Below are 27,798 nucleotides of genomic sequence, written 5' to 3'. Positions count from 1 at the left end.
TGTGAATTTCAGATGGCTATGTATAAAAGGACATTTCTATTGGTTGCAGAGTGCAAATCCATGATTGACCTCATGTTCTCCATGAAAACCTTACATTTCCAAGTGACCTGAAGTAGGACTTTCACAAAAAGATGTGTTTGCATGTCTGTGGTTTAGGGAGCTCTAAGTAGTGTATTCAGTGCTGGAGAGTAACACAGCTACAGAAGTTACACAGCGTTTTGAGAGCACCAACATGCTTCAAGCTGAAACTGCTACAAGGTGTGTGTAGCATGCAGAAAGAAGGCTTGTCATTTCAAAGAAAGAAGTGGAAACCAAAATGCAGGTAGTGAAACGAGCACACCAGTATGGGAGATGTGCATGTGGACAGTTTCAAGCAGCAGCTCTTTGAGGACACTTCGAGACAGCGCTGTGAAAAATTTTCGTACGAAGCGGGATTTGGCCAAAGTTGAAAGACCTTCCAAAACCAACCCTAAAGAACTTAGCCAAACAATGAATGTTGCAACAAGCTCCTGCAGGAACGGTGCTTCTATGAGACAAGCCCCGAGCAGGTAGCTACATTCTGCACAGTACAAAATGCAAATGAATTCCAGGCTGAAAACTCACTCCAGAAGGATGAAATGCATGTGTTTCTCTCTGAAAGAACACTCTGCCACTAGGCTTTTGCTTGCTCCTTCAAAGTCTTTGTAGAAACATGTGTTTTCACTGCTGGAATACGTTTTGGGATGCATTGTTCCAATCCCTTGCAAGCCTCATGTTGTTTCTTACACAATGTGGAAAAACAAGGAGTATGTTTCCCAAATCACTTGAAATCCAGGAAAACGCACACTACATCACTCTTGCTCAAACACGATCTTTCCCTAATGTGTTGAGAACATTCAAGAAACCAGAAAAGAAGGGTATTTTGATGTGAATTTCAGATGGCTATGTACAAAAGGACATTTCTATTGGTTGCAGAGTGCAAAACCATGATTGACCTCATGTTCTCCATGAAAACTTTACATTTCCAAGTGACCTGAAGTATCACTTTCACAAAAAGATATGTTTGCGTGTCTGTGGTGAAAGGAGCTCTAACTAGTGTATTCAGTGCTGGAGAGTAACACACTGTACAGAATTTACACAGCGTTTTGAGAGCACCAACATGCTTCAAGCTGAAACTGCTACAAGGTGTGTGTAGCATGCAGAAAGAAGGCTTGTCATTTCAAAGAAAGAAGTGGTAACCAAAATGCATGTAGTGAAACGAGCACACCAGTATGGGAGATGTGCATGTGGACAGTTTCAAGCAGCATCTTTTTGTGAACACTTGGAGACAGCGCTGTGAAAAAATTTCGTATGAAGCGGGATTTGGCCAAAGATGAAACACCTTCCAAAACCAACCCTAAAGAACTTAGCCAACAATGAATATTGCAACAAGCTCCTGCAGGAAAGGTGCTTCTATGAGACAAGCCCCGAGCAGGTAGCTACATTCTGCACAGTACAAAATGCAAATGAATTCCACGCTGAAAACTCACTCCAGAAGGATGAAATGCATGTGTTTCTCTCTGAAAGAACACTCTGCCACTAGGCTTTTGCTTCCTCCTTCAAAGTCTTTGTAGAAACATATGTTTTCACTGCTGGAATACGTTTTGGGATGCATTGTTCCAATCTCTTGCAAGCCTCATGTTGTTTCTTACACAATGTGGAAAAACAAGGAGTATGTTTCCCAAATCATTTGAAATCCAGGAAAACGCACACTACATCACTCTTGCTCAAACACGATCTTTCTCCTAATGTGTTGAGAACATTCAAGAAACCAGAAAAGAAGGGTATTTTGATGTGAATTTCAGATGGCTATGTACAAAAGGACATTTCTATTGGTTGCAGAGTGCAAAACCATGATTGACCTCATGTTCTCCATGAAAACCTTACATTTCCAAGTGACCTGAAGTAAGACTTTCACAAAAAGATATGTTTGCGTGTCTGTGGTGAAAGGAGCTCTAACTAGTGTATTCAGTGCTGGAGAGTAACACACTGTACAGAATTTACACAGCGTTTTGAGAGCACCAACATGCTTCAAGCTGAAACTGCTACAAGGTGTGTGTAGCATGCAGAAAGAAGGCTTGTCATTTCAAAGAAAGAAGTGGAAACCAAAATGCAGGTAGTGAAACGAGCACACCAGTATGGGAGATGTGCATGTGGACAGTTTCAAGCAGCAGCTCTTTGTGAACACTTGGAGACAGCGCTGTGAAAAAATTTCGTACGAAGCGGGATTTGGCCAAAGATGAAAGACCTTCCAAAACCAACCCTAAAGAACTTAGCCAAACAATGAATGTTGCAACAAGCTCCTGCAGGAAAGGTGCTTCTATGAGACAAGCCCCGAGCAGGGAGCTACATTCTGCACAGTACAAAATGCAAATGAATTCCAGGCTGAAAACTCACTCCAGAAGGATGAAATGCATGTGTTTCTCTCTGAAAGAACACTCTGCCACTAGGCTTTTGCTTCCTCCTTCAAAGTCTTTGTAGAAACATGTGTTTTCACTGCTGGAATACGTTTTGGGATGCATTGTTCCAATCTCTTGCAAGCCTCATGTTGTTTCTTACACAATGTGGAAAAACAAGGAGTATGTTTCCCAAATCACTTGAAATCCAGGAAAACGCACACTACATCACTCTTGCTCAAACACGATCTTTCTCCTAATGTGTTGAGAACATTCAAGAAACCAGAAAAGAAGGGTATTTTGATGTGAATTTCAGATGGCTATGTACAAAAGGACATTTCTATTGGTTGCAGAGTGCAAAACCATGATTGACCTCATGTTCTCCATGAAAACCTTACCTTTCCAAGTGACCTGAAGTAAGACTTTCACAAAAAGATATGTTTGCGTGTCTGTGGTGAAAGGAGCTCTAACTAGTGTATTCAGTGCTGGAGAGTAACACACTGTACAGAATTTACACAGCGTTTTGAGAGCACCAACATGCTTCAAGCTGAAACTGCTACAAGGTGTGTGTAGCATGCAGAAAGAAGGCTTGTCATTTCAAAGAAAGAAGTGGAAACCAAAATGCATGTAGTGAAACGAGCACACCAGTATGGGAGATGTGCATGTGGACAGTTTCAAGCAGCAGCTCTTTGTGAACACTTGGAGACAGCGCTGTGATAAAATTTCGTATGAAGCGGGATTTGGCCAAAGATGAAACACCTTCCAAAACCAACCCTAAAGAACTTAGCCAAACAATGAATATTGCAACAAGCTCCTGCAGGAAAGGTGCTTCTATGAGACAACCCCCGAGCAGGTAGCTACATTCTGCACAGTACAAAATGCAAATGAATTCCACGCTGAAAACACACTCCAGAAGGATGAAATGCATGTGTTTCTCTCTGAAAGAACACTCTGACACTAGGCTTTTGCTTGCTCCTTCAAATTCTTTGTAGAAACATGTGTTTTCACTACTGGAATACGTTTTGGGATGCATTGTTCCAATCTCTTGCAAGCCTCATATTGTTTCTTACACAATGTGGAAAAACAAGGAGTATGTTTCCCAAATCACTTGAAATCCAGGAAAACGCACACTACATCACTCTTGCTCAAACACGATCTTTCTCCTAATGTGTTGAGAACATTCAAGAAACCAGAAAAGAAGGGTATTTTGATGTGAATTTCAGATGGCTATGTATAAAAGGACATTTCTATTGGTTGCAAAGTGCAAATCCATGATTGACCTCATGTTCTCCATGAAAACCTTACATTTCCAAGTGACCTGAAGTAGGACTTTCACAAAAAGATGTGTTTGCATGTCTGTGGTTTAGGGAGCTCTAAGTAGTGTATTCAGTGCTGGAGAGTAACACAGCTACAGAAGTTACACAGCGTTTTGAGAGCACCAACATGCTTCAAGCTGAAACTGCTACAAGGTGTGTGTAGCATGCAGAAAGAAGGCTTGTCATTTCAAAGAAAGAAGTGGAAACCAAAATGCAGGTAGTGAAACGAGCACACCAGTATGGGAGATGTGCATGTGGACAGTTTCAAGCAGCAGCTCTTTGTGGACACTTCGAGACAGCGCTGTGAAAAATTTTCGTACGAAGCGGGATTTGGCCAAAGTTGAAAGACCTTCCAAAACCAACCCTAAAGAACTTAGCCAAACAATGAATGTTGCAACAAGCTCCTGCAGGAACGGTGCTTCTATGAGACAAGACCCGAGCAGGTAGCTACATTCTGCACAGTACAAAATGCAAATGAATTCCAGGCTGAAAACTCACTCCAGAAGGATGAAATGCATGTGTTTCTCTCTGAAAGAACACTCTGCCACTAGGCTTTTGCTTGCTCCTTCAAAGTCTTTGTAGAAACATGTGTTTTCACTGCTGGAATACGTTTTGGGATGCATTGTTCCAATCCCTTGCAAGCCTCATGTTGTTTCTTACACAATGTGGAAAAACAAGGAGTATGTTTCCCAAATCACTTGAAATCCAGGAAAACGCACACTACATCACTCTTGCTCAAACACGATCTTTCCCTAATGTGTTGAGAACATTCAAGAAACCAGAAAAGAAGGGTATTTTGATGTGAATTTCAGATGGCTATGTACAAAAGGACATTTCTATTGGTTGCAGAGTGCAAAACCATGATTGACCTCATGTTCTCCATGAAAACTTTACATTTCCAAGTGACCTGAAGTATCACTTTCACAAAAAGATATGTTTGCGTGTCTGTGGTGAAAGGAGCTCTAACTAGTGTATTCAGTGCTGGAGAGTAACACACTGTACAGAATTTACACAGCGTTTTGAGAGCACCAACATGCTTCAAGCTGAAACTGCTACAAGGTGTGTGTAGCATGCAGAAAGAAGGCTTGTCATTTCAAAGAAAGAAGTGGTAACCAAAATGCATGTAGTGAAACGAGCACACCAGTATGGGAGATGTGCATGTGGACAGTTTCAAGCAGCATCTTTTTGTGAACACTTGGAGACAGCGCTGTGAAAAAATTTCGTACGAAGCGGGATTTGGCCAAAGATGAAAGACCTTCCAAAACCAACCCTAAAGAACTTAGCCAAACAATGAATGTTGCAACAAGCTCCTGCAGGAAAGGTGCTTCTATGAGACAAGCCCCGAGCAGGGAGCTACATTCTGCACAGTACAAAATGCAAATGAATTCCAGGCTGAAAACTCACTCCAGAAGGATGAAATGCCTGTGTTTCTCTCTGAAAGAACACTCTGCCACTAGGCTTTTGCTTGCTCCTTCAAAGTCTTTGTAGGAACATATGTTTTCACTGCTGGAATACGTTTTGGGATGCATTGTTCCAATCCCTTGCAAGCCTCATTTTGTTTCTTACACAATGTGGAAAAACAAGGAGTATGTTTCCCAAATCACTTGAAATCCAGGAAAACGCACACTACATCACTCTTGCTCAACCACGATCTTTCTCCTAATGTGTTGAGAACATTCAAGAAACCAGAAAAGAAGGGTATTTTGATGTGAATTTCAGATGGCTATGTATAAAAGGACATTTCTATTGGTTGCAGAGTGCAAATCCATGATTGACCTCATGTTCTCCATGAAAACCTTACATTTCCAAGTGACCTGAAGTAGGACTTTCACAAAAAGATGTGTTTGCGTGTCTGTGGTTTAGGAAGCTCTAAGTAGTGTATTCAGTGCTGGAGAGTAACACAGCTACAGAAGTTACACAGCGTTTTGAGAGCACCAACATGCTTCAAGCTGAAACTGCTACAAGGTGTGTGTAGCATGCAGAAAGAAGGCTTGTCATTTCAAAGAAAGAAGTGGAAACCAAAATGCATGTAGTGAAACGAGCACACCAGTATGGGAGATGTGCATGTGGACAGTTTCAAGCAGCAGCTCTTTGTGGACACTTGGAGACAGCGCTGTGAAAAAATTTCGTACGAAGCGGGATTTGGCCAAAGTTGAAAGACCTTCCAAAACCAACCCTAAAGAACTTAGCCAAACAATGAATATTGCAACAAGCTCCTGCAGGAAAGGTGCTTCTATGAGACAAGCCCCGAGCAGGTAGCTACATTCTGCACAGTACAAAATGCAAATGAATTCCACGCTGAAAACTCACTCCAGAAGGATGAAATGCATGTGTTTCTCTCTGAAAGAACACTCTGACACTAGGCTTTTGCTTGCTCCTTCATATTCTTTGTAGAAACATGTGTTTTCACTACTGGAATACGTTTTGGGATGCATTGTTCCAATCTCTTGCAAGCCTCATATTATTTCTTACACAATGTGGAAAAACAAGGAGTATGTTTCCCAAATCACTTGAAATCCAGGAAAACGCACACTACATCACTCTTGCTCAAACACGATCTTTTTCCTAATGTGTTGAGAACATTCAAGAAACCAGAAAAGAAGGGTATTTTGATGTGAATTTCAGATGGCTATGTACAAAAGGACATTTCTATTGGTTGCAGAGTGCAAAACCATGATTGACCTCATGTTCTCCATGAAAACCTTACATTTCCAAGTGACCTGAAGTAAGACTTTCACAAAAAGATATGTTTGCGTGTCTGTGGTGAAAGGAGCTCTAACTAGTGTATTCAGTGCTGGAGAGTAACACAGCTACAGAAGTTACACAGCAATTTGAGAGCACCAACATGCTTCAAGCTGAAACTGCTACAACGTGTGTGTAGCATGCAGAAAGAAGGCTTGTCATTTCAAAGAAAGAAGTGGAAACCAAAATCCAGGTAGTGAAACGAGCACACCAGTATGGGAGATGTGCATGTGGACAGTTTCAAGCAGCAGCTCTTTGTGGACACTTGGAGATAGCGCTGTGAAAAATTTTCGTACGAAGCGGGATTTGGCCAAAGATGAAACACCTTCCAAAACCAACCCTAAAGAACTTAGCCAAACAATGAATGTTGCAACAAGCTCCTGCAGGAAAGGTGCTTCTATGAGACAACCCCCGAGCAGGTAGCTACATTCTGCACAGTACAAAATGCAAATGAATTCCAGGCTGAAAACTCACTCCAGAAGGATGAAATGCATGTGTTTCTCTCTGAAAGAACACTCTGCCACTAGGCTTTTGCTTGCTCCTTCAAAGTCTTTGTAGAAACATGTGTTTTCACTGCTGGAATACGTTTTGGGATGCATTGTTCCAATCTCTTGCAAGCCTCATGTTGTTTCTTACACAATGTGGAAAAACAAGGAGTATGTTTCCCAAATCATTTGAAATCCAGGAAAATGCACACTACATCACTCTTGCTCAAACACGATCTTTCTCCTAATGTGTTGAGAACATTCAAGAAACCAGAAAAGAAGGGTATTTTGATGTGAATTTCAGATGGCTATGTACAAAAGGACATTTCTATTGGTTGCAGAGTGCAAAACCATGATTGACCTCATGTTCTCCATGAAAACCTTACATTTCCAAGTGACCTGAAGTAAGACTTTCACAAAAAGATGTGTTTGCGTGTCTGTGGTTTAGGGAGCTCTAAGTAGTGTATTCAGTGCTGGAGAGTAACACAGCTACAGAAGTTACACAGCGTTTTGAGAGCACCAACATGCTTCAAGCTGAAACTGCTACAAGGTGTGTGTAGAATGCAGAAAGAACGCTTGTCATTTCAAAGAAAGAAGTGGAAAACAAAATGCAGGTAGTGAAACGAGCACACCAGTATGGGAGATGTGCATGTGGACAGTTTCAAGCAGCAGCTCTTTGTGAACACTTGGAGACAGCGCTGTGAAAAAATTTCGTACGAAGCGGGATTTGGCCAAAGATGAAACACCTTCCAAAAGCAACCCTAAAGAACTTAGCCAAACAATGAATGTTGCAACAAGCTCCTGCAGGAAAGGTGCTTCTATGGGACAAGCCCCGAGCAGGTAGCTACATTCTGCACAGTACAAAATGCAAATGAACTCCAGGCTGAAAACTCACTCCAGAAGGATGAAATGCATGTGTTTCTCTCTGAAAGAACACTCTGCCACTAGGCTTTTGCTTGCTCCTTCAAAGTCTTTGTAGAAACATGTGTTTACACTGCTGGAATACGTTTTGGGATGCATTGTTCCAATCCCTTGCAAGCCTCATGTTGTTTCTTACACAATGTGGAAAAACAAGGAGTATATTTCTCAAATCACTTGAAATCCAGGAAAACGCACACTACATCACTCTTGCTCAAACACGATCTTTCTCCTAATGTGTTGAGAACATTCAAGAAACCAGAAAAGAAGGGTATTTTGATGTGAATTTCAGATGGCTATGTACAAAAGGACAATTCTATTGGTTGCAGAGTGCAAAAACATGATTGACCTCATGTTCTCCATGAAAACCTTACATTTACAAGTGACCTGAAGTAAGACTTTCACAAAATGATGTGTTTGCGTGTCTGTGGTGAAAGGAGCTCTAACTAGTGTATTCAGTGCTGAAGAGTAACACACTGTACAGAATTTACACAGCGTTTTGAGAGCACCAACATGCTTCAAGCTGAAACTGCTACAACGTGTGTGTAGCATGCAGAAAGAAGGCTTGTCATTTCAAAGAAAGAAGTGGAAACCAAAATGCAGGTAGTGAAACGAGCACACCAGTATGGGAGATGTGCATGTGGACAGTTTCAAGCAGCAGCTCTTTGTGGACACTTGGAGACAGCGCTGTGAAAAATTTTCGTACGAAGCGGGATTTGGCCAAAGTTGAAAGACCTTCCAAAACCAACCCTAAAGAACTGAGCCAAACAATGAATGTTGCAACAAGCTCCTGCAGGAACGGTGCTTCTATGAGACAAGCCCCGAGCAGGTAGCTACATTCTGCACAGTACAAAATGCAAATGAATTCCAGGCTGAAAACTCACTCCAGAAGGATGAAATGCATGTGTTTCTCTCTGAAAGAACACTCTGCCACTAGGCTTTTGCTTGCTCCTTCAAAGTCTTTGTAGAAACATGTGTTTACACTGCTGGAATACGTTTTGGGATGCATTGTTCCAATCCCTTGCAAGCCTCATGTTGTTTCTTACACAATGTGGAAAAACAAGGAGTATGTTTCCCAAATCTCTTGAAATCCAGGAAAACGCACACTACATCACTCTTGCTCAAACACGATCTTTCCCTAATGTGTTGAGAACATTCAAGAAACCAGAAAAGAAGGGTATTTTGATGTGAATTTCAGATGGCTATGTACAAAAGGACATTTCTATTGGTTGCAGAGTGCAAAACCATGATTGACCTCATGTTCTCCATGAAAACCTTACATTTCCAAGTGACCTGAAGTAAGACTTTCACAAAAAGATATGTTTGCGTGTCTGTGGTGAAAGGAGCTCTAACTAGTGTATTCAGTGCTTGAGAGTAACACAGCTACAGAAGTTACACAGCGTTTTGAGAGCACCAACATGCTTCAAGCTGAAACTGCTACAAGGTGTGTGTAGCATGCAGAAAGAAGGCTTGTCATTTCAAAGAAAGAAGTGGAAACCAAAATGCATGTAGTGAAACGAGCACACCAGTATGGGAGATGTGCATGTGGACAGTTTCAAGCAGCAGCTCTTTGTGGACACTTGGAGACAGCGCTGTGAAAAAATTTCGTACGAGGCGGGATTTGGCCAAAGTTGAAAGACCTTCCAAAACCAACCCTAAAGAACTTAGCCAAACAATGAATGTTGCAACAAGCTCCTGCAGGAAAGGTGCTTCTATGAGACAACCCCCGAGCAGGTAGCTACATTCTGCACAGCACAAAATGCAAATGAATTCCAGGCTGAAAACTCACTCCAGAAGGATGAAATGCATGTGTTTCTCTCTGAAAGAACACTCTGACACTAGGCTTTTGCTTGCTCCTTCAAAGTCTTTGTAGAAACATGTGTTTTCACTGCTGGAATACGTATTGGGATGCATTGTTTCAATCTCTTGCAAGCCTCATGTTGTTTCTTACACAATGTGGAAAAACAAGGAGTATGTTTCCCAAATCTCTTGAAATCCAGGAAAACGCACACTACATCACTCTTGCTCAAACACGATCTTTCTCCTAATGTGTTGAGAACATTCAAGAAACCAGAAAAGAAGGGTATTTTGATGTGAATTTCAGATGGCTATGTATAAAAGGACATTTCTATTGGTTGCAGAGTGCAAATCCATGATTGACCTCATGTACTCCATGAAAACCTTACATTTCCAAGTGACCTGAAGTAGGACTTTCACAAAAAGATGTGTTTGCGTGTCTGTGGTGAAAGGAGCTCTAACTAGTGTATTCAGTGCTGGAGAGTAACACACTGTACAGAATTTACACAGCGTTTTGAGAGCAGCAACATGCTTCAAGCTGAAACTGCTACAAGGTGTGTGTAGCATGCAGAAAGAAGGCTTGTCATTTCAAAGAAAGAAGTGGAAACCAAAATGCATGTAGTGAAACGAGCACACCAGTATGGGAGATGTGCATGTGGACAGTTTCAAGCAGCAGCTCTTTGTGAACACTTGGAAACAGCGCTGTGAAAAAATTTCGTATGAAGCGGGATTTGGCCAAAGATGAAACACCTTCCAAAACCAACCCTAAAGAACTTAGCCAAACAATGAATATTGCAACAAGCTCCTGCAGGAAAGGTGCTTCTATGAGACAACCCCCGAGCAGGTAGCTATATTCTGCACAGTACAAAATGCAAATGAATTCCACGCTGAAAACACACTCCAGAAGGATGAAATGCATGTGTTTCTCTCTGAAAGAACACTCTGACACTAGGCTTTTGCTTGCTCCTTCAAATTCTTTGTAGAAACATGTGTTTTCACTACTGGAATACGTTTTGGGATGCATTGTTCCAATCTCTTGCAAGCCTCATATTGTTTCTTACACAATGTGGAAAAACAAGGAGTATGTTTCCCAAATCACTTGAAATCCAGGAAAACGCACACTACATCACTCTTGCTCAAACACGATCTTTCTCCTAATGTGTTGAGAACATTCAAGAAACCAGAAAAGAAGGGTATTTTGATGTGAATTTCAGATTGCTATGTATAAAAGGACATTTCTATTGGTTGCAGAGTGCAAATCCATGATTGACCTCATGATCTCCATGAAAACCTTACATTTCCAAGTGACCTGAAGTAAGACTTTCACAAAAAATGTGTTTGCGTGTCTGTGGTTTAGGGAGCTCTAAGTAGTGTATTCAGTGCTGGAGAGTAACACAGCTACAGAAGTTACACAGCGTTTTGAGAGCACCAACATGCTTCAAGCTGAAACTGCTACAAGGTGTGTGTAGAATGCAGAAAGAACGCTTGTCATTTCAAAGAAAGAAGTGGAAAACAAAATGCAGGTAGTGAAACGAGCACACCAGTATGGGAGATGTGCATGTGGACAGTTTCAAGCAGCAGCTCTTTGTGAACACTTGGAGACAGCGCTGTGAAAAAATTTCGTACGAAGCGGGATTTGGCCAAAGATGAAACACCTTCCAAAAGCAACCCTAAAGAACTTAGCCAAACAATGAATGTTGCAACAAGCTCCTGCAGGAAAGGTGCTTCTATGGGACAAGCCCCGAGCAGGTAGCTACATTCTGCACAGTACAAAATGCAAATGAACTCCAGGCTGAAAACTCACTCCAGAAGGATGAAATGCATGTGTTTCTCTCTGAAAGAACACTCTGCCACTAGGCTTTTGCTTGCTCCTTCAAAGTCTTTGTAGAAACATGTGTTTTCACTGCTGGAATACGTTTTGGGATGCATTGTTCCAATCCCTTGCAAGCCTCATGTTGTTTCTTACACAATGTGGAAAAACAAGGAGTATATTTCTCAAATCACTTGAAATCCAGGGAAACGCACACTACATCACTCTTGCTCAAACACGATCTTTCTCCTAATGTGTTGAGAACATTCAAGAAACCAGAAAAGAAGGGTATTTTGATGTGAATTTCAGATGGCTATGTACAAAAGGACAATTCTATTGGTTGCAGAGTGCAAAACCATGATTGACCTCATGTTCTCCATGAAAACCTTACATTTCCAAGTGACCTGAAGTAAGACTTTCACAAAATGATGTGTTTGCGTGTCTGTGGTGAAAGGAGCTCTAACTAGTGTATTCAGTGCTGAAGAGTAACACACTGTACAGAATTTACACAGCGTTTTGAGAGCACCAACATGCTTCAAGCTGAAACTGCTACAACGTGTGTGTAGCATGCAGAAAGAAGGCTTGTCATTTCAAAGAAAGAAGTGGAAACCAAAATGCAGGTAGTGAAACGAGCACACCAGTATGGGAGATGTGCATGTGGACAGTTTCAAGCAGCAGCTCTTTGTGGACACTTGGAGACAGCGCTGTGAAAAATTTTCGTACGAAGCGGGATTTGGCCAAAGTTGAAAGACCTTCCAAAACCAACCCTAAAGAACTGAGCCAAACAATGAATGTTGCAACAAGCTCCTGCAGGAACGGTGCTTCTATGAGACAAGCCCCGAGCAGGTAGCTACATTCTGCACAGTACAAAATGCAAATGAATTCCAGGCTGAAAACTCACTCCAGAAGGATGAAATGCATGTGTTTCTCTCTGAAAGAACACTCTGCCACTAGGCTTTTGCTTGCTCCTTCAAAGTCTTTGTAGAAACATGTGTTTACACTGCTGGAATACGTTTTGGGATGCATTGTTCCAATCCCTTGCAAGCCTCATGTTGTTTCTTACACAATGTGGAAAAACAAGGAGTATGTTTCCCAAATCTCTTGAAATCCAGGAAAACGCACACTACATCACTCTTGCTCAACCACGATCTTTCTCCTAATGTGTTGAGAACATTCAAGAAACCAGAAAAGAAGGGTATTTTGATGTGAATTTCAGATGGCTATGTATAAAAGGACATTTCTATTGGTTGCAGAGTGCAAATCCATGATTGACCTCATGTTCTCCATGAAAACCTTACATTTCCAAGTGACCTGAAGTAGGACTTTCACAAAAAGATGTGTTTGCGTGTCTGTGGTTTAGGAAGCTCTAAGTAGTGTATTCAGTGCTGGAGAGTAACACAGCTACAGAAGTTACACAGCGTTTTGAGAGCACCAACATGCTTCAAGCTGAAACTGCTACAAGGTGTGTGTAGCATGCAGAAAGAAGGCTTGTCATTTCAAAGAAAGAAGTGGAAACCAAAATGCATGTAGTGAAACGAGCACACCAGTATGGGAGATGTGCATGTGGACAGTTTCAAGCAGCAGCTCTTTGTGGACACTTGGAGACAGCGCTGTGAAAAAATTTCGTACGAGGCGGGATTTGGCCAAAGTTGAAAGACCTTCCAAAACCAACCCTAAAGAACTTAGCCAAAGAATGAATGTTGCAACAAGCTCCTGCAGGAAAGGTGCTTCTATGAGACAACCCCCGAGCAGGTAGCTACATTCTGCACAGCACAAAATGCAAATGAATTCCAGGCTGAAAACTCACTCCAGAAGGATGAAATGCATGTGTTTCTCTCTGAAAGAACACTCTGACACTAGGCTTTTGCTTGCTCCTTCAAAGTCTTTGTAGAAACATGTGTTTTCACTGCTGGAATACGTATTGGGATGCATTGTTTCAATCTCTTGCAAGCCTCATGTTGTTTCTTACACAATGTGGAAAAACAAGGAGTATGTTTCCCAAATCTCTTGAAATCCAGGAAAACGCACACTACATCACTCTTGCTCAAACACGATCTTTCTCTTAATGTGTTGAGAACATTCAAGAAACCAGAAAAGAAGGGTATTTTGATGTGAATTTCAGATGGCTATGTATAAAAGGACATTTCTATTGGTTGCAGAGTGCAAATCCATGATTGACCTCATGTACTCCATGAAAACCTTACATTTCCAAGTGACCTGAAGTAGGACTTTCACAAAAAGATGTGTTTGCGTGTCTGTGGTGAAAGGAGCTCTAACTAGTGTATTCAGTGCTGGAGAGTAACACACTGTACAGAATTTACACAGCGTTTTGAGAGCAGCAACATGCTTCAAGCTGAAACTGCTACAAGGTGTGTGTAGCATGCAGAAAGAAGGCTTGTCATTTCAAAGAAAGAAGTGGAAACCAAAATGCATGTAGTGAAACGAGCACACCAGTATGGGAGATGTGCATGTGGACAGTTTCAAGCAGCAGCTCTTTGTGAACACTTGGAAACAGCGCTGTGAAAAAATTTCGTATGAAGCGGGATTTGGCCAAAGATGAAACACCTTCCAAAACCAACCCTAAAGAACTTAGCCAAACAATGAATATTGCAACAAGCTCCTGCAGGAAAGGTGCTTCTATGAGACAACCCCCGAGCAGGTAGCTATATTCTGCACAGTACAAAATGCAAATGAATTCCACGCTGAAAACACACTCCAGAAGGATGAAATGCATGTGTTTCTCTCTGAAAGAACACTCTGACACTAGGCTTTTGCTTGCTCCTTCAAATTCTTTGTAGAAACATGTGTTTTCACTACTGGAATACGTTTTGGGATGCATTCTTCCAATCTCTTGCAAGCCTCATATTGTTTCTTACACAATGTGGAAAAACAAGGAGTATGTTTCCCAAATCACTTGAAATCCAGGAAAACGCACACTACATCACTCTTGCTCAAACACGATCTTTCTCCTAATGTGTTGAGAACATTCAAGAAACCAGAAAAGAAGGGTATTTTGATGTGAATTTCAGATTGCTATGTATAAAAGGACATTTCTATTGGTTGCAGAGTGCAAATCCATGATTGACCTCATGATCTCCATGAAAACCTTACATTTCCAAGTGACCTGAAGTAAGACTTTCACAAAAAATGTGTTTGCGTGTCTGTGGTTTAGGGAGCTCTAAGTAGTGTATTCAGTGCTGGAGAGTAACACAGCTACAGAAGTTACACAGCGTTTTGAGAGCACCAACATGCTTCAAGCTGAAACTGCTACAAGGTGTGTGTAGAATGCAGAAAGAACGCTTGTCATTTCAAAGAAAGAAGTGGAAACCAAAATGCAGGTAGTGAAACGAGCACACCAGTATGGGAGATGTGCATGTGGACAGTTTCAAGCAGCAGCTCTTTGTGAACACTTGGAGACAGCGCTGTGAAAAAATTTCGTACGAAGCGGGATTTGGCCAAAGATGAAACACCTTCCAAAAGCAACCCTAAAGAACTTAGCCAAACAATGAATGTTGCAACAAGCTCCTGCAGGAAAGGTGCTTCTATGGGACAAGCCCCGAGCAGGTAGCTACATTCTGCACAGTACAAAATGCAAATGAACTCCAGGCTGAAAACTCACTCCAGAAGGATGAAATGCATGTGTTTCTCTCTGAAAGAACACTCTGCCACTAGGCTTTTGCTTGCTCCTTCAAAGTCTTTGTAGAAACATGTGTTTTCACTGCTGGAATACGTATTGGGATGCATTGTTTCAATCTCTTGCAAGCCTCATGTTGTTTCTTACACAATGTGGAAAAACAAGGAGTATGTTTCCCAAATCTCTTGAAATCCAGGAAAACGCACACTACATCACTCTTGCTCAAACACGATCTTTCCCTAATGTGTTGAGAACATTCAAGAAACCAGAAAAGAAGGGTATTTTGATGTGAATTTCAGATGGCTATGTACAAAAGGACATTTCTATTGGTTGCAGAGTGCAAAACCATGATTGACCTCATGTTCTCCATGAAAACTTTACATTTCCAAGTGACCTGAAGTAACACTTTCACAAAAAGATATGTTTGCGTGTCTGTGGTGAAAGGAGCTCTAACTAGTGTATTCAGTGCTGGAGAGTAACACACTGTACAGAATTTACACAGCGTTTTGAGAGCACCAACATGCTTCAAGCTGAAACTGCTACAAGGTGTGTGTAGCATGCAGAAAGAAGGCTTGTCATTTCAAAGAAAGAAGTGGTAACCAAAATGCATGTAGTGAAACGAGCACACCAGTATGGGAGATGTGCATGTGGACAGTTTCAAGCAGCATCTTTTTGTGAACACTTGGAGACAGCGCTGTGAAAAAATTTCGTATGAAGCGGGATTTGGCCAAAGATGAAACACCTTCCAAAACCAACCCTAAAGAACTTAGCCAAACAATGAATATTGCAACAAGCTCCTGCAGGAAAGGTGCTTCTATGAGACAAGCCCCGAGCAGGTAGCTACATTCTGCACAGTACAAAATGCAAATGAATTCCACGCTGAAAACTCACTCCAGAAGGATGAAATGCATGTGTTTCTCTCTGAAAGAACACTCTGCCACTAGGCTTTTGCTTCCTCCTTCAAAGTCTTTGTAGAAACATGTGTTTTCACTGCTGGAATACGTTTTGGGATGCATTGTTCCAATCTCTTGCAAGCCTCATGTTGTTTCTTACACAATGTGGAAAAACAAGGAGTATGTTTCCCAAATCATTTGAAATCCAGGAAAACGCACACTACATCACTCTTGCTCAACCACGATCTTTCTCCTAATGTGTTGAGAACATTCAAGAAACCAGAAAAGAAGGGTATTTTGATGTGAATTTCAGATGGCTATGTACAAAAGGACATTTCTATTGGTTGCAGAGTGCAAAACCATGATTGACCTCATGTTCTCCATGAAAACCTTACATTTCCAAGTGACCTGAAGTAAGACTTTCACAAAAAGATATGTTTGCGTGTCTGTGGTGAAAGGAGCTCTAACTAGTGTATTCAGTGCTGGAGAGTAACACACTGTACAGAATTTACACAGCGTTTTGAGAGCACCAACATGCTTCAAGCTGAAACTGCTACAAGGTGTGTGTAGCATGCAGAAAGAAGGCTTGTCATTTCAAAGAAAGAAGTGGAAACCAAAATGCAGGTAGTGAAACGAGCACACCAGTATGGGAGATGTGCATGTGGACAGTTTCAAGCAGCAGCTCTTTGTGAACACTTGGAGACAGCGCTGTGAAAAAATTTCGTACGAAGCGGGATTTGGCCAAAGATGAAAGACCTTCCAAAACCAACCCTAAAGAACTTAGCCAAACAATGAATGTTGCAACAAGCTCCTGCAGGAAAGGTGCTTCTATGAGACAAGCCCCGAGCAGGGAGCTACATTCTGCACAGTACAAAATGCAAATGAATTCCAGGCTGAAAACTCACTCCAGAAGGATGAAATGCCTGTGTTTCTCTCTGAAAGAACACTCTGCCACTAGGCTTTTGCTTGCTCCTTCAAAGTCTTTGTAGGAACATATGTTTTCACTGCTGGAATACGTTTTGGGATGCATTGTTCCAATCCCTTGCAAGCCTCATTTTGTTTCTTACACAATGTGGAAAAACAAGGAGTATGTTTCCCAAATCACTTGAAATCCAGGAAAACGCACACTACATCACTCTTGCTCAACCACGATCTTTCTCCTAATGTGTTGAGAACATTCAAGAAACCAGAAAAGAAGGGTATTTTGATGTGAATTTCAGATGGCTATGTATAAAAGGACATTTCTATTGGTTGCAGAGTGCAAATCCATGATTGACCTCATGTTCTCCATGAAAACCTTACATTTCCAAGTGACCTGAAGTAGGACTTTCACAAAAAGATGTGTTTGCGTGTCTGTGGTTTAGGAAGCTCTAAGTAGTGTATTCAGTGCTGGAGAGTAACACAGCTACAGAAGTTACACAGCGTTTTGAGAGCACCAACATGCTTCAAGCTGAAACTGCTACAAGGTGTGTGTAGCATGCAGAAAGAAGGCTTGTCATTTCAAAGAAAGAAGTGGAAACCAAAATGCATGTAGTGAAACGAGCACACCAGTATGGGAGATGTGCATGTGGACAGTTTCAAGCAGCAGCTCTTTGTGGACACTTGGAGACAGCGCTGTGAAAAAATTTCGTACGAAGCGGGATTTGGCCAAAGTTGAAAGACCTTCCAAAACCAACCCTAAAGAACATAGCCAAACAATGAATGTTGCAACAAGCTCCTGCAGGAACGGTGCTTCTATGAGACAAGCCCCGAGCAGGTAGCTACATTCTGCACAGTACAAAATGCAAATGAAGTCCAGGCTGAAAACTCACTCCAGAAGGATGAAATGCATGTGTTTCTCTCTGAAAGAACACTCTGCCACTAGGCTTTTGCTTGCTCCTTCAAAGTCTTTGTAGAAACATGTGTTTTCACTGCTGGAATACGTTTTGGGATGCATTGTTCCAATCCCTTGCAAGCCTCATGTTGTTTCTTACACAATGTGGAAAAACAAGGACTATGTTTCCCAAATCACTTGAAATCCAGGAAAACGCACACTACATCACTCTTGTTCAAACACGATCTTTCCCTAATGTGTTGAGAACATTCAAGAAACCAGAAAAGAAGGGTATTTTGATGTGAATTTCAGATGGCTATGTACAAAAGGACATTTCTATTGGTTGCAGAGTGCAAAACCATGATTGACCTCATGTTCTCCATGAAAACTTTACATTTCCAAGTGACCTGAAGTAAGACTTTCACAAAAAGATATGTTTGCGTGTCTGTGGTGAAAGGAGCTCTAACTAGTGTATTCAGTGCTGGAGAGTAACACACTGTACAGAATTTACACAGCGTTTTGAGAGCACCAACATGCTTCAAGCTGAAACTGCTACAAGGTGTGTGTAGCATGCAGAAAGAAGGCTTGTCATTTCAAAGAAAGAAGTGGTAACCAAAATGCATGTAGTGAAACGAGCACACCAGTATGGGAGATGTGCATGTGGACAGTTTCAAGCAGCATCTTTTTGTGAACACTTGGAGACAGCGCTGTGAAAAAATTTCGTATGAAGCGGGATTTGGCCAAAGATGAAACACCTTCCAAAACCAACCCTAAAGAACTTAGCCAAACAATGAATATTGCAACAAGCTCCTGCAGGAAAGGTGCTTCTATGAGACAAGCCCCGAGCAGGTAGCTACATTCTGCACAGTACAAAATGCAAATGAATTCCAGGCTGAAAACTCACTCCAGAAGGATGAAATGCATGTGTTTCTCTCTGAAAGAACACTCTGACACTAGGCTTTTCCTTGCTCCTTCATATTCTTTGTAGAAACATGTGTTTTCACTACTGGAATACGTTTTGGGATGCATTGTTCCAATCTCTTGCAAGCCTCATATTATTTCTTACACAATGTGGAAAAACAAGGAGTATGTTTCCCAAATCACTTGAAATCCAGGAAAACGCACACTACATCACTCTTGCTCAAACACGATCTTTCTCCTAATGTGTTGAGAACATTCAAGAAACCAGAAAAGAAGGGTATTTTGATGTGAATTTCAGATGGCTATGTACAAAAGGACATTTCTATTGGTTGCAGAGTGCAAAACCATGATTGACCTCATGTTCTCCATGAAAACCTTACATATCCAAGTGACCTGAAGTAAGACTTTCACAAAAAGATATGTTTGCGTGTCTGTGGTGAAAGGAGCTCTAACTAGTGTATTCAGTGCTGGAGAGTAACACAGCTACAGAAGTTACACAGCGATTTGAGAGCACCAACATGCTTCAAGCTGAAACTGCTACAACGTGTGTGTAGCATGCAGAAAGAAGGCTTGTCATTTCAAAGAAAGAAGTGGAAACCAAAATCCAGGTAGTGAAACGAGCACACCAGTATGGGAGATGTGCATGTGGACAGTTTCAAGCAGCAGCTCTTTGTGGACACTTGGAGATAGCGCTGTGAAAAATTTTCGTACGAAGCGGGATTTGGCCAAAGATGAAACACCTTCCAAAACCAACCCTAAAGAACTTAGCCAAACAATGAATGTTGCAACAAGCTCCTGCAGGAAAGGTGCTTCTATGAGACAACCCCCGAGCAGGTAGCTACATTCTGCACAGTACAAAATGCAAATGAATTCCAGGCTGAAAACTCACTCCAGAAGGATGAAATGCATGTGTTTCTCTCTGAAAGAACACTCTGCCACTAGGCTTTTGCTTGCTCCTTCAAAGTCTTTGTAGAAACATGTGTTTTCACTGCTGGAATACGTTTTGGGATGCATTGTTCCAATCTCTTGCAAGCCTCATGTTGTTTCTTACACAATGTGGAAAAACAAGGAGTATGTTTCCCAAATCATTTGAAATCCAGGAAAATGCACACTACATCACTCTTGCTCAAACACGATCTTTCTCCTAATGTGTTGAGAACATTCAAGAAACCAGAAAAGAAGGGTATTTTGATGTGAATTTCAGATGGCTATGTACAAAAGGACATTTCTATTGGTTGCAGAGTGCAAAACCATGATTGACCTCATGTTCTCCATGAAAACCTTACATTTCCAAGTGACCTGAAGTAAGACTTTCACAAAAAGATGTGTTTGCGTGTCTGTGGTTTAGGGAGCTCTAAGTAGTGTATTCAGTGCTGGAGAGTAACACAGCTACAGAAGTTACACAGCGTTTTGAGAGCACCAACATGCTTCAAGCTGAAACTGCTACAAGGTGTGTGTAGAATGCAGACAGAACGCTTGTCATTTCAAAGAAAGAAGTGGAAAACAAAATGCAGGTAGTGAAACGAGCACACCAGTATGGGAGATGTGCATGTGGACAGTTTCAAGCAGCAGCTCTTTGTGGACACTTGGAGACAGCGCTGTGAAAAATTTTCGTACGAAGCGGGATTTGGCCGAAGTTGAAAGACCTTCCAAAACCAACCCTAAAGAACTGAGCCAAACAATGAATGTTGCAACAAGCTCCTGCAGGAACGGTGCTTCTATGAGACAAGCCCCGAGCAGGTAGCTACATTCTGCACAGTACAAAATGCAAATGAATTCCAGGCTGAAAACTCACTCCAGAAGGATGAAATGCATGTGTTTCTCTCTGAAAGAACACTCTGCCACTAGGCTTTTGCTTGCTCCTTCAAAGTCTTTGTAGAAACATGTGTTTACACTGCTGGAATACGTTTTGGGATGCATTGTTCCAATCCCTTGCAAGCCTCATGTTGTTTCTTACACAATGTGGAAAAACAAGGAGTATGTTTCCCAAATCTCTTGAAATCCAGGAAAACGCACACTACATCACTCTTGCTCAAACACGATCTTTCCCTAATGTGTTGAGAACATTCAAGAAACCAGAAAAGAAGGGTATTTTGATGTGAATTTCAGATGGCTATGTACAAAAGGACATTTCTATTGGTTGCAGAGTGCAAAACCATGATTGACCTCATGTTCTCCATGAAAACCTTACATTTCCAAGTGACCTGAAGTAAGACTTTCACAAAAAGATATGTTTGCGTGTCTGTGGTGAAAGGAGCTCTAACTAGTGTATTCAGTGCTTGAGAGTAACACAGCTACAGAAGTTACACAGCGTTTTGAGAGCACCAACATGCTTCAAGCTGAAACTGCTACAAGGTGTGTGTAGCATGCAGAAAGAAGGCTTGTCATTTCAAAGAAAGAAGTGGAAACCAAAATGCATGTAGTGAAACGAGCACACCAGTATGGGAGATGTGCATGTGGACAGTTTCAAGCAGCAGCTCTTTGTGGACACTTGGAGACAGCGCTGTGAAAAATTTACGTACGAAGCGGGATTTGGCCAAATATGAAACACCTTCCAAAACCAACCCTAAAGAACTTAGCCAAACAATGAATGTTGCAACAAGCTCCTGCAGGAAAGGTGCTTCTATGAGACAACCCCCGAGCAGGTAGCTACATTCTGCACAGTACAAAATGCAAATGAATTCCACGCTGAAAACTCACTCCAGAAGGATGAAATGCATGTGTTTCTCTCTGAAAGAACACTCTGCCACTAGGCTTTTGCTTCCTCCTTCAAAGTCTTTGTAGAAACATGTGTTTTCACTGCTGGAATACGTTTTGGGATGCATTGTTCCAATCTCTTGCAAGCCTCATGTTGTTTCTTACACAATGTGGAAAAACAAGGAGTATGTTTCCCAAATCACTTGAAATCCAGGAAAACGCACACTACATCACTCTTGCTCAAACACGATCTTTCTCCTAATGTGTTGAGAACATTCAAGAAACCAGAAAAGAAGGGTATTTTGATGTGAATTTCAGATGGCTATGTACAAAAGGACATTTCTATTGGTTGCAGAGTGCAAAACCATGATTGACCTCATGTTCTCCATGAAAACCTTACCTTTCCAAGTGACCTGAAGTAAGACTTTCACAAAAAGATATGTTTGCGTGTCTGTGGTGAAAGGAGCTCTAACTAGTGTATTCAGTGCTGGAGAGTAACACACTGTACAGAATTTACACAGCGTTTTGAGAGCACCAACATGCTTCAAGCTGAAACTGCTACAAGGTGTGTGTAGCATGCAGAAAGAAGGCTTGTCATTTCAAAGAAAGAAGTGGAAACCAAAATGCATGTAGTGAAACGAGCACACCAGTATGGGAGATGTGCATGTGGACAGTTTCAAGCAGCAGCTCTTTGTGAACACTTGGAGACAGCACTGTGATAAAATTTCGTATGAAGCGGGATTTGGCCAAAGATGAAACACCTTCCAAAACCAACCCTAAAGAACTTAGCCAAACAATGAATATTGCAACAAGCTCCTGCAGGAAAGGTGCTTCTATGAGACAACCCCCGAGCAGGTAGCTACATTCTGCACAGTACAAAATGCAAATGAATTCCACGCTGAAAACACACTCCAGAGGATGAAATGCATGTGTTTCTCTCTGAAAGAACACTCTGACACTAGGCTTTTGCTTGCTCCTTCAAATTCTTTGTAGAAACATGTGTTTTCACTACTGGAATACGTTTTGGGATGCATTGTTCCAATCCCTTGCAAGCCTCATGTTGTTTCTTACACAATGTGGAAAAACAAGGAGTATGTTTCCCAAATCACTTGAAATCCAGGAAAACGCACACTACATCACTCTTGCTCAAACACGATATTTCTCCTAATGTGTTGAGAACATTCAAGAAACCAGAAAAGAAGGGTATTTTGATGTGAATTTCAGATGGCTATGTATAAAAGGACATTTCTATTGGTTGCAGAGTGCAAATCCATGATTGACCTCATGTTCTCCATGAAAACCTTACATTTCCAAGTGACCTGAAGTAGGACTTTCACAAAAAGATGTGTTTGCATGTCTGTGGTTTAGGGAGCTCTAAGTAGTGTATTCAGTGCTGGAGAGTAACACAGCTACAGAAGTTACACAGCGTTTTGAGAGCACCAACATGCTTCAAGCTGAAACTGCTACAAGGTGTGTGTAGCATGCAGAAAGAAGGCTTGTCATTTCAAAGAAAGAAGTGGAAACCAAAATGCAGGTAGTGAAACGAGCACACCAGTATGGGAGATGTGCACGTGGACAGTTTCAAGCAGCAGCTCTTTGTGGACCCTTCGAGACAGCGCTGTGAAAAATTTTCGTACGAAGCGGGATTTGGCCAAAGTTGAAAGACCTTCCAAAACCAACCCTAAAGAACTTAGCCAAACAATGAATGTTGCAACAAGCTCCTGCAGGAACGGTGCTTCTATGAGACAAGCCCCGAGCAGGTAGCTACATTCTGCACAGTACAAAATGCAAATGAATTCCAGGCTGAAAACTCACTCCAGAAGGATGAAATGCATGTGTTTCTCTCTGAAAGAACACTCTGCCACTAGGCTTTTGCTTGCTCCTTCAAAGTCTTTGTAGAAACATGTGTTTTCACTGCTGGAATACGTTTTGGGATGCATTGTTCCAATCCCTTGCAAGCCTCATGTTGTTTCTTACACAATGTGGAAAAACAAGGAGTATGTTTCCCAAATCACTTGAAATCCAGGAAAACGCACACTACATCACTCTTGCTCAAACACGATCTTTCCCTAATGTGTTGAGAACATTCAAGAAACCAGAAAAGAAGGGTATTTTGATGTGAATTTCAGATGGCTATGTACAAAAGGACATTTCTATTGGTTGCAGAGTGCAAAACCATGATTGACCTCATGTTCTCCATGAAAACTTTACATTTCCAAGTGACCTGAAGTAACACTTTCACAAAAAGATATGTTTGCGTGTCTGTGGTGAAAGGAGCTCTAACTAGTGTATTCAGTGCTGGAGAGTAACACACTGTACAGAATTTACACAGCGTTTTGAGAGCACCAACATGCTTCAAGCTGAAACTGCTACAAGGTGTGTGTAGCATGCAGAAAGAAGGCTTGTCATTTCAAAGAAAGAAGTGGTAACCAAAATGCATGTAGTGAAACGAGCACACCAGTATGGGAGATGTGCATGTGGACAGTTTCAAGCAGCATCTTTTTGTGAACACTTGGAGACAGCGCTGTGAAAAAATTTCGTATGAAGCGGGATTTGGCCAAAGATGAAACACCTTCCAAAACCAACCCTAAAGAACTTAGCCAAACAATGAATATTGCAACAAGCTCCTGCAGGAAAGGTGCTTCTATGAGACAAGCCCCGAGCAGGTAGCTACATTCTGCACAGTACAAAATGCAAATGAATTCCACGCTGAAAACTCACTCCAGAAGGATGAAATGCATGTGTTTCTCTCTGAAAGAACACTCTGCCACTAGGCTTTTGCTTGCTCCTTCAAAGTCTTTGTAGAAACATGTGTTTTCACTGCTGGAATACGTTTTGGGATGCATTGTTCCAATCTCTTGCAAGCCTCATGTTGTTTCTTACACAATGTGGAAAAACAAGGAGTATGTTTCCCAAATCATTTGAAATCCAGGAAAACGCACACTACATCACTCTTGCTCAAACACGATCTTTCTCCTAATGTGTTGAGAACATTCAAGAAACCAGAAAAGAAGGGTATTTTGATGTGAATTTCAGATGGCTATGTACAAAAGGACATTTCTATTGGTTGCAGAGTGCAAAACCATGATTGACCTCATGTTCTCCATGAAAACCTTACATTTCCAAGTGACCTGAAGTAAGACTTTCACAAAAAGATATGTTTGCGTGTCTGTGGTGAAAGGAGCTCTAACTAGTGTATTCAGTGCTGGAGAGTAACACACTGTACAGAATTTACACAGCGTTTTGAGAGCACCAACATGCTTCAAGCTGAAACTGCTACAAGGTGTGTGTAGCATGCAGAAAGAAGGCTTGTCATTTCAAAGAAAGAAGTGGAAACCAAAATGCAGGTAGTGAAACGAGCACACCAGTATGGGAGATGTGCATGTGGACAGTTTCAAGCAGCAGCTCTTTGTGAACACTTGGAGACAGCGCTGTGAAAAAATTTCGTACGAAGCGGGATTTGGCCAAAGATTAAAGACCTTCCAAAACCAACCCTAAAGAACTTAGCCAAACAATGAATGTTGCAACAAGCTCCTGCAGGAAAGGTGCTTCTATGAGACAAGCCCCGAGCAGGGAGCTACATTCTGCACAGTACAAAATGCAAATGAATTCCAGGCTGAAAACTCACTCCAGAAGGATGAAATGCCTGTGTTTCTCTCTGAAAGAACACTCTGCCACTAGGCTTTTGCTTGCTCCTTCAAAGTCTTTGTAAGAACATATGTTTTCACTGCTGGAATACGTTTTGGGATGCATTGTTCCAATCCCTTGCAAGCCTCATTTTGTTTCTTACACAATGTGGAAAAACAAGGAGTATGTTTCCCAAATCACTTGAAATCCAGGAAAACGCACACTACATCACTCTTGCTCAACCACGATCTTTCTCCTAATGTGTTGAGAACATTCAAGAAACCAGAAAAGAAGGGTATTTTGATGTGAATTTCAGATGGCTATGTATAAAAGGACATTTCTATTGGTTGCAGAGTGCAAATCCATGATTGACCTCATGTTCTCCATGAAAACCTTACATTTCCAAGTGACCTGAAGTAGGACTTTCACAAAAAGATGTGTTTGCGTGTCTGTGGTTTAGGAAGCTCTAAGTAGTGTATTCAGTGCTGGAGAGTAACACAGCTACAGAAGTTACACAGCGTTTTGAGAGCACCAACATGCTTCAAGCTGAAACTGCTACAAGGTGTGTGTAGCATGCAGAAAGAAGGCTTGTCATTTCAAAGAAAGAAGTGGAAACCAAAATGCATGTAGTGAAACGAGCACACCAGTATGGGAGATGTGCATGTGGACAGTTTCAAGCAGCAGCTCTTTGTGGACACTTGGAGACAGCGCTGTGAAAAAATTTCGTACGAGGCGGGATTTGGCCAAAGTTGAAAGACCTTCCAAAACCAACCCTAAAGTACTTAGCCAAACAATGAATGTTGCAACAAGCTCCTGCAGGAAAGGTGCTTCTATGAGACAACCCCCGAGCAGGTAGCTACATTCTGCACAGCACAAAATGCAAATGAATTCCAGGCTGAAAACTCACTCCAGAAGGATGAAATGCATGTGTTTCTCTCTGAAAGAACACTCTGACACTAGGCTTTTGCTTGCTCCTTCAAAGTCTTTGTAGAAACATGTGTTTTCACTGCTGGAATACGTATTGGGATGCATTGTTTCAATCTCTTGCAAGCCTCATGTTGTTTCTTACACAATGTGGAAAAACAAGGAGTATGTTTCCCAAATCTCTTGAAATCCAGGAAAACGCACACTACATCACTCTTGCTCAAACACGATCTTTCTCCTAATGTGTTGAGAACATTCAAGAAACCAGAAAAGAAGGGTATTTTGATGTGAATTTCAGATGGCTATGTATAAAAGGACATTTCTATTGGTTGCAGAGTGCAAATCCATGATTGACCTCATGTACTCCATGAAAACCTTACATTTCCAAGTGACCTGAAGTAGGACTTTCACAAAAAGATGTGTTTGCGTGTCTGTGGTGAAAGGAGCTCTAACTAGTGTATTCAGTGCTGGAGAGTAACACACTGTACAGAATTTACACAGCGTTTTGAGAGCACCAACATGCTTCAAGCTGAAACTGCTACAAGGTGTGTGTAGCATGCAGAAAGAAGGCTTGTCATTTCAAAGAAAGAAGTGGAAACCAAAATGCAGGTAGTGAAACGAGCACACCAGTATGGGAGATGTGCATGTGGACAGTTTCAAGCAGCAGCTCTTTGTGAACACTTGGAGACAGCGCTGTGAAAAAATTTCGTACGAAGCGGGATTTGGCCAAAGATTAAAGACCTTCCAAAACCAACCCTAAAGAACTTAGCCAAACAATGAATGTTGCAACAAGCTCCTGCAGGAAAGGTGCTTCTATGAGACAAGCCCCGAGCAGGTAGCTACATTCTGCACAGTACAAAATGCAAATGAATTCCAGGCTGAAAACTCACTCCAGAAGGATGAAATGCATGTGTTTCTCTCTGAAAGAACACTCTGCCACTAGGCTTTTGCTTGCTCCTTCAAAGTCTTTGTAGAAACATGTGTTTTCACTGCTGGAATACGTTTTGGGATGCATTGTTCCAATCTCTTGCAAGCCTCATGTTGTTTCTTACACAATGTGGAAAAACAAGGAGTATGTTTCCCAAATCATTTGAAATCCAGGAAAACGCACACTACATCACTCTTGCTCAAACACGATCTTTCTCCTAATGTGTTGAGAACATTCAAGAAACCAGAAAAGAAGGGTATTTTGATGTGAATTTCAGATGGCTATGTACAAAAGGACATTTCTATTGGTTGCAGAGTGCAAAACCATGATTGACCTCATGTTCTCCATGAAAACCTTACATTTCCAAGTGACCTGAAGTAAGACTTTCACAAAAAGATATGTTTGCGTGTCTGTGGTGAAAGGAGCTCTAACTAGTGTATTCAGTGCTGGAGAGTAACACACTGTACAGAATTTACACAGCGTTTTGAGAGCACCAACATGCTTCAAGCTGAAACTGCTACAACGTGTGTGTAGCATGCAGAAAGAAGGCTTGTCATTTCAAAGAAAGAAGTGGAAACCAAAATGCAGGTAGTGAAACGAGCACACCAGTATGGGAGATGTGCATGTGGACAGTTTCAAGCAGCAGCTCTTTGTGGACACTTGGAGACAGCGCTGTGAAAAATTTTCGTACGAAGCGGGATTTGGCCAAAGTTGAAAGACCTTCCAAAACCAACCCTAAAGAACTGAGCCAAACAATGAATGTTGCAACAAGCTCCTGCAGGAACGGTGCTTCTATGAGACAAGCCCCGAGCAGGTAGCTACATTCTGCACAGTACAAAATGCAAATGAATTCCAGGCTGAAAACTCACTCCAGAAGGA

Source organism: Miniopterus natalensis, chromosome 15 (genome assembly GCF_054644295.1).
Source record: "Miniopterus natalensis isolate mMinNat1 chromosome 15, mMinNat1.hap1, whole genome shotgun sequence".
NCBI classification, from domain to species: domain Eukaryota; kingdom Metazoa; phylum Chordata; class Mammalia; order Chiroptera; family Miniopteridae; genus Miniopterus; species Miniopterus natalensis.
The sequence above is the reverse complement of the archived record's forward strand: the minus strand, read 5'-3'. Positions refer to the sequence as shown.